Raw genomic sequence first — 7,067 nt, forward strand, 5'->3', positions numbered from 1 at the left:
CACTGTCCTCCTCCTCCCCCCCGCGATATGCTGCCACTGTCCTCCCCCCCAGCGATATGCTGCCACTGTCCTCCTCTGCCCCCCCCCCGCGATATGCTGCCACTGTCCTCCTCTGCCCCCCCCGACTTACCAGAGCAGACTCCCGGGTGTCTTGCGGGGCCGGCGGGGGACATCTACGCAATACGCGTATACAACTTCCGGTGCCGGTACTGGATGTGCCAGTACCGGAAGTTGTATACACGTATTGCGTAGATGTCCCCCGCCGGCCCCGCAAGACACCCGGGATTCTGCTCCGGTAAGTCGGGGGTGGGCAGAGGTAAAACGCATCGTGCGGATGGTCCGCACGATGCCCTTAGACAACCTCCCGTGCCGGCACCCCCCCCGGGGGAAGTGCTGGCAGGGGAGGCTGTCTGAGTGTATCGGGCAGTAGGATACAGGTCCCCTGCACCGCTGCGGGGGATCTGTATCCTAACCCCGCTGCCTTGCCGGCGCCCGGGACTGCATGTCCCGGGCGTCGGGCGCTAGACCCCGAATATAGGCCGCACCCCCACTTTAAAGACTTAAAGTGGGGGAAAAAAGTGCGGCCTATATTCGAGCCAATACGGTAATATATAAATACATTATATTCCCATCAGCAAATTTGTTGAAGGTAAGAATGCAGACATCATCTGATGAGAAAAAAAGCATATTAAAGACAGACTGTGTACGCACTGTAGCAGGTTTACAGTTGTAAGGTAAATACAGTCAGAAAGCAAAACTAAAATGTGGGACCTTCTAAACACAAAATAAGGATAAATCCATGTTAAAGAGGCCCATTGCATATACATGTGTTAGAAAGGTCAAAATAAATCCAGGATTCTCTATATACATATATTAAATTCCTCTTTTTTCCTCTGGCACGTATCCTTTCAAACATCCAATAGTACCCCCTATTCTCAAGAGGAGTTCATTAGACCCCATGCTCCCTGCCAACTACTGCCCTGTACCACTCTTACTAGTTGCCTCTAAGATTCTCTGACACCTAGTCTACGTTTCCCTACTCGCCTTTTAGATTTGCATAATCTCCTGGATTTGGATTTAACCCCACCTTCTCAATTTACACTGACCTTAATAAAGTATTACATCATCTCCATACATCAAAATACAAATGGCATTACTCCCTTGTTATTCTTCTTGATTTGTCTGCTGCATTTGACACAGCTGATCACACTTTCTTCTCCCAGGTTCTTCATTCTCGGAATTCATGGTTTCTGCCCTGTGTTGTAATAATACTTCATCAACTGCATTTCCATTTTCAGTAGGAATATCACAGTATTCTGCCCTAGGCCCACTTATCTTCTCTCTGTATACTCTTCCCCTGGGGCAACTTCTAAAATCATTTGGGTTCAATGATGTTTCCCTAATATACTTCAGGTGAGATTTAACAAAATATTTAAATGCAATCTCACTTTTGTTAGTTCTATATTGTGTCTAGCCCAGGCTTTTGTCATTATAAGTACAGTTGGAAGAACAGGTAGCTCTCAGTAGATCTGCAACAATGGAAGGAACATCAATTATAGCATAACTCCAAACCTCATACAACTGTCTCTCAAAAAGTGACCTAACTTTTTGCACCTGGGTAAATTGCGCAATGTGGTTCCAGAAAATAAGCAAACAATGCACAATGGCTCTGTGTTTATTCCTTAGTACCTGGTTTATCAAATCAAGTATTCTGAAGTTAGAGCTATTATTTAGTGACAAACTCCTCATATATCTTTGCTATCATATGCTATTAACTTTCAAATCTATCAAAGGATTTATCAGGTTATCAAAGTGAATCTTAAAGTGACAAGCCATGCATTCAGCCAAATGCTTCTCCTGCAGGGCATTTCCCCGGGGGAGGCAGGGAAAAGGGCAATTGGGCAAATACATTTAGCGGGATTCTGCAGAATCTAAGTGTTTTCAAAACGGACCGCTCAAAAATGAAAGTGCATATGATCACTGGGGCGTCCCTTTAATGGTCAAGTAGGTTTTATTTTTCCATGGGACTTTAACATGCAAAATGTATTGCTTCGATAAAAGGTAATTGTCTTAAAAAAAAAAATAAATATATATATATATATATATATATACATGCCTGCTTTTTGCTTTTTACTGATTTCTTTCTAGCAAAAGCTGCAAGAAACGGATACTTGAACAACATGCTGATGTTGAACCTTCCTGTTAGCCACAATGTTACACAATCAGGGTCGAGAGATTTCTTTCTAACTATTCTTGTTTATCTGTGCCTGTGGAGGAAGCCTTCTGCTTCCTTGAACCAGTTCTCACAATCAAAACAGAATCTTGCTCAGCCAGGCGCTTGAGGTGAAAACATTGGACTTTCATCGCAAATGATTGACAGTCGGTATCTAATATCACTTATTTCATAGCCTTAATTGTATAATTAATTTATATCTTTGTGTTTGCTTAGCATATTAGCATATTTTTATCAGTAAATGTTATCCATGCACATTATCTGGAGAAAAGAAGAGACGGGAGATATACTAGAATCATTTAAAATGATTTAACAAAGTAAAGGCAGGTCATTTATTCCAGAGGAAGAGAACAAGAAGTCATAATGTAAAACTAGGGAGTCAGAGGTTTACAGTAGATGTAATGTAAGAAAGTTTTACTTTCCTAAGAGGGTGGTAAATAAATGGAACAGCCTCTCATTAGAAGATGTAGAGGCTAATACAATAACATGGGATTTAAACATGCATGTGGCTGCTTCATCCGAGACAAGACCAGGGACTGATTAAGGTCTGTCTTTACATCAGGAAGGACGATTCGAAAAGTGGTTCTTTTCTGCTGTCAATGAATGTACAATTTTTGTACTCTATTAGTAGCCAGATTTTTCTTGATATTGCATGCCTCCCAACTGTCCCACTCTATCCTGCTGTCCCGACCAGCTGTCCTGCTTTTTGGGAGGATAGCGGGATTCAGGACCACAATCCCACAGTTCTGAATCGATATTTTTGCACAGTACTGGTTACCTACCAAGCTCCGCCCTACGAAATTGTATGGTTATCATTATAAATTTTTTACCTTATTGTAAAAAACACGCCCTTCCATGGAAATTCCAGTGTGTGTTCATATGATAAGAATCCTGTTTGTCAATCATTAAATTTTTACTGCCATATAAGAAAGAGGAAGTATAAGGAAGCAAAATAACGAAAGTTCATGAACTACTGATAACTTTAATTTGTATGTGTGTAGTGTAGTGTAGTTTTTCCATTGTCTTATAACTTGAACAAGTAAGCAGAAGTTACTTAGAACAGGGTCTAAGAATTTTGGATTTATACTATATTTGCTTGTCTTACTTATTCCCAAGTAAAACAGAATTCGTCTTTAGGGAGGTGTTAGAATTGTGTTGTAAAATGTGGTCCAAATTCACTTGTTAGAATGAGAAATAAAAACATTGTTTAGATACTGCAGCAAATATTACCATTCAGACATTCAAAGGTCAAGCGATTTCTTGCCCAACCTAAAGTACACGTAGACAACATTGTTAATGATCCACTTGTACCTGGAGGAACAATGAAATCCTTTATGAAGACATTTAAAATGTCAAGGGATCACAGATAATACTGTTCTGTCTCCACATGAAGGCGAATGAAGGTGTAACTGGTAGTGGCTGTGTGACTTTCCTACCTTCGTGTCCAAGCAGTGGAGCAGACAGGACCGGCAAAAGCTCAGGTTAGACGGATACACGTAGACACGGAGATTTGAATCAATGTGGGTTTATTTGACCCAAGTCAAACACAAACAATGATACTGAAACCTTGGTGTTGTCTGTTAATATCTTTCCTAAAGCTATCTGCTGGTCAAAAAACTGATGCCTTACGTGCCCGAGTGATGAATGTCCAGTCACACAGAAAGCAGATCCCTAACACAAGGGTTGCAGGAAGTGACATGGACCCAGGCTCCTGAAAACACGCCCAACTTTATTAACAAGAACAGAGGCGTGCAGCATACGAATTCTGGCCAGCAGGTGGCAGCAAAACAACCATACATAGAAACAACATGGTGATGGAAGAACTGATAATATGGTGGACAGTTAAATAATTACAGTACAGAGGACGGCACACTCCCCGCCTGAAATTCCCTGAGGGAATTTCACTATGACTAATGTCCAAAAAAAATAAATAAAAAAATATATGGAACAAACCTGTAACAAACATGTTAGAATATAACAGGAAACATTACAACATAGTCCTGTTTCAAACTTGAAATTCAGAAGATCCACAAAATTCAAGTTCAGTTCTGTTCATCCTGCAGATAGGCAACCGCTGCTATGGCTTCCGTGGAGGCGTCTGAGAACACGTGGAGTTCTTTCTTTATGCTAGAGGTAGATGAGGTTTTGACGTAGCATCTCGGGATGTGGATCTCATCCAAGGCACAGAAACATTGTTTCCAGGCTTCCCATTTTTGCTCTTTATCAGAAGGAAGTGGGGTATCCCAATCCTTGACGGTTTCAGAAAGCTGTCTCAGTAGGGATCTACCTTGTATGGTAATGGAAGCTACAAATCCCAGCGGATCAAATAGGCTATTCACCACTGATAGGACACCACGTTTTGTGAATGGCTTGTCTGCACAACTTATTTGAAAACCGAAGGAGTCGGCCGAGAGATCCCACCTGAGGCCCAAGCTCCTCTGCACAGGTGGACTGTCCAGTCCCAGGTTAATGTCCTTGAATCCAGGTGCATGGTCACCTGACTCGAAGGCTCTCATTACGGCCAGGCTGTTTGAAGCAATTTTGTGTAGTCTAAGTTTAGCTTGGTACAACATTCTTTGAGTCCTCTTGAGCAGACTGATAGCCGCTTCTTCAGTTGGTAGTGATTTGAGTCCGTCATCTACGTAGAAGTCTTTTTCTACAAAGTCTCTCGCGTCTGCACCATACTCAGACTCTCCTTCTAACGCAGTTCTCCGAAGGCCGTAAGTTGCTACGGCAGGTGAAGGGCTGTTTCCAAATACATGCACCCTCATTCGATACTCCACCATCTTTGCGTTGGTGTCATTGTCCTTGTACCACAGAAACCTGAGGAAATTACGGTGATCCTCTCTGACTACGAAACAGTGGAACATCTGTTCAATGTCGGCAGTGATGGCAACAGGCTCTTTCCTGAACCTCATCAGCACTCCTACTAAGTTATTTGTCAGATTGGGACCTGTGAGAAGAACATCATTTAGAGATACACCATGATGTTTGGCGCTTGAATCAAAAACGACCCTAATTTGATTAGGTTTCCGTGGATGATACACTCCGAATGAAGGCAAGTACCAGCACTCTTCGTTCTTCCTTAAGGATGGAGCTATTTCTGCGTGGTTGTTACGGAATATTTTATCCATAAAGGCGACAATGTGTTTTCTCATTTCAGGCTTGCTGTTCATGGTACGCTGAAGAGAGTTAAATCTAGACAGAGCTTGTTCCAGATTGTTAGGGAGTCTTAGCCTGGTAGCTCGGAAGGGTAATGGAGAAACCCAGTGATTGGTTTCGTCTTTAAAGGACTCGCTGTCCATTATCTTGACAAATTCTCTGTCCTCTACTGACAAGGCTACTTTATCGTCGTTCTTGGTTGTGTGAAAAACTGATCTCCCCAAGTCGTCGGCAAATAAGGGAGAAATGATGTCAGGTTGCTGTATGAGGTCTGGAGACTTCTCTTTAACTTCATAGTGATGAGGACACGGCTTAATGCAAGTTGTGCGTCCATCTCCACGCACATAAGTCTTGAAGGAGTCAATTCCTGGTTGATCTAAGCATACGTTCCCTATGACTACCCATCCCAAGTCCAGTCTCTGGGCGTATGGTGCATAGTCGGGACCATTACATTGTTGACGCACCTTGTGTACCCTTAGATTGTCTCTGCCGAGCAGGAGTAGAATCTCGGCGTTGATGTCCATAGGTGGGATAAGGCTGGCTAAGTGCCTTAGGTGTGGTTGGTGAAATGCAGCTTCTGGGGTAGGAATCTCATCCCTATGGTTGGGTATTTGGTCGCATTCGATCAGTGTCGGTAGGGGTATTTCGGTATCTCCATTGATGGGAGAAGCAATGAATCCTTGTGCCCTTCTGCCGCTAGTCTCTATGCGGCCCGAGCAGGTGTTTAAGGTGTAGGGTTCTGATGGTCCTTTGATTCCAAAGGCTTCAAAGAATTTAGGTCCCGCTAGGGACCGGTTACTTTGGTCGTCGATGATGGCATACATTCTTACTGCCTTTTCTGGTTGTCCGTCTGGGTAAACCTTGATTAGGCATAGTCGGGCACAACATTTCTCACTCTGACTCTCCCCACATACTTCCAAGCATGAGCAGGAAACAGCTGTGGTGGTGTTGGTGTGATTCTGGGGCTCCCCGCCATGACTTGGAGCGGGACTAATGGAAACTGCAGCCGGTGAGTCTCTGGCGAGTGGGGTTGGGTGCATAGCTGAGGCATGTCTTTCGCTATGACACTCTTCACACTTGATGGCGGATTTACAGTCCTTAGCCATGTGCTCCACTGAAGCGCAGCATCTGAAACATACCCCAAGCTCGGTGAGGACTTTCTTGCGCTCCTGTATGGTTTTGGATCTAAACCCTCTGCATTTGTTCAATGAGTGTGGTTTTTTATGAATGGGACATTCACGATTGAAGGACTTGTCTCCTAATGAGGTAGTGTACTGTTTTCCCGTGGGTACTGCATGTGATGGTAGGTTAGTCTTTCTAACGCTCACACTGCTCTTATCCATGACTCTGCGTTTATCCATGACACTTTCATACCTTGATGATGATGACGTCTCTGATGCTATAGTGTTGGACCCCAGGAAGTCAAGGCTGGGGTCATTCCTCATCTGGGACTGTTCATCGATGAACCTACAGAAATGAATAAATGGGGGAAAAGTGACGTCATGCGCTCTTTTGTACCTTGAGACTGACGCTGCCCACTTCTCTTGCAGACTGAATGGTAGCTTCACAACAATTGGGTTCACTCCATGCGCTGTATCCAGGTAGCACAGCCCAGTCAAACGAGGGTCTCTTTTGGCTAGCTCCAGTTCCATGAGCAGATCACTTAAGTCCT

The sequence above is a fragment of the Spea bombifrons genome, chromosome 1 (assembly GCF_027358695.1).
Source record: "Spea bombifrons isolate aSpeBom1 chromosome 1, aSpeBom1.2.pri, whole genome shotgun sequence".
Lineage (NCBI taxonomy): Eukaryota > Metazoa > Chordata > Amphibia > Anura > Pelobatidae > Spea > Spea bombifrons.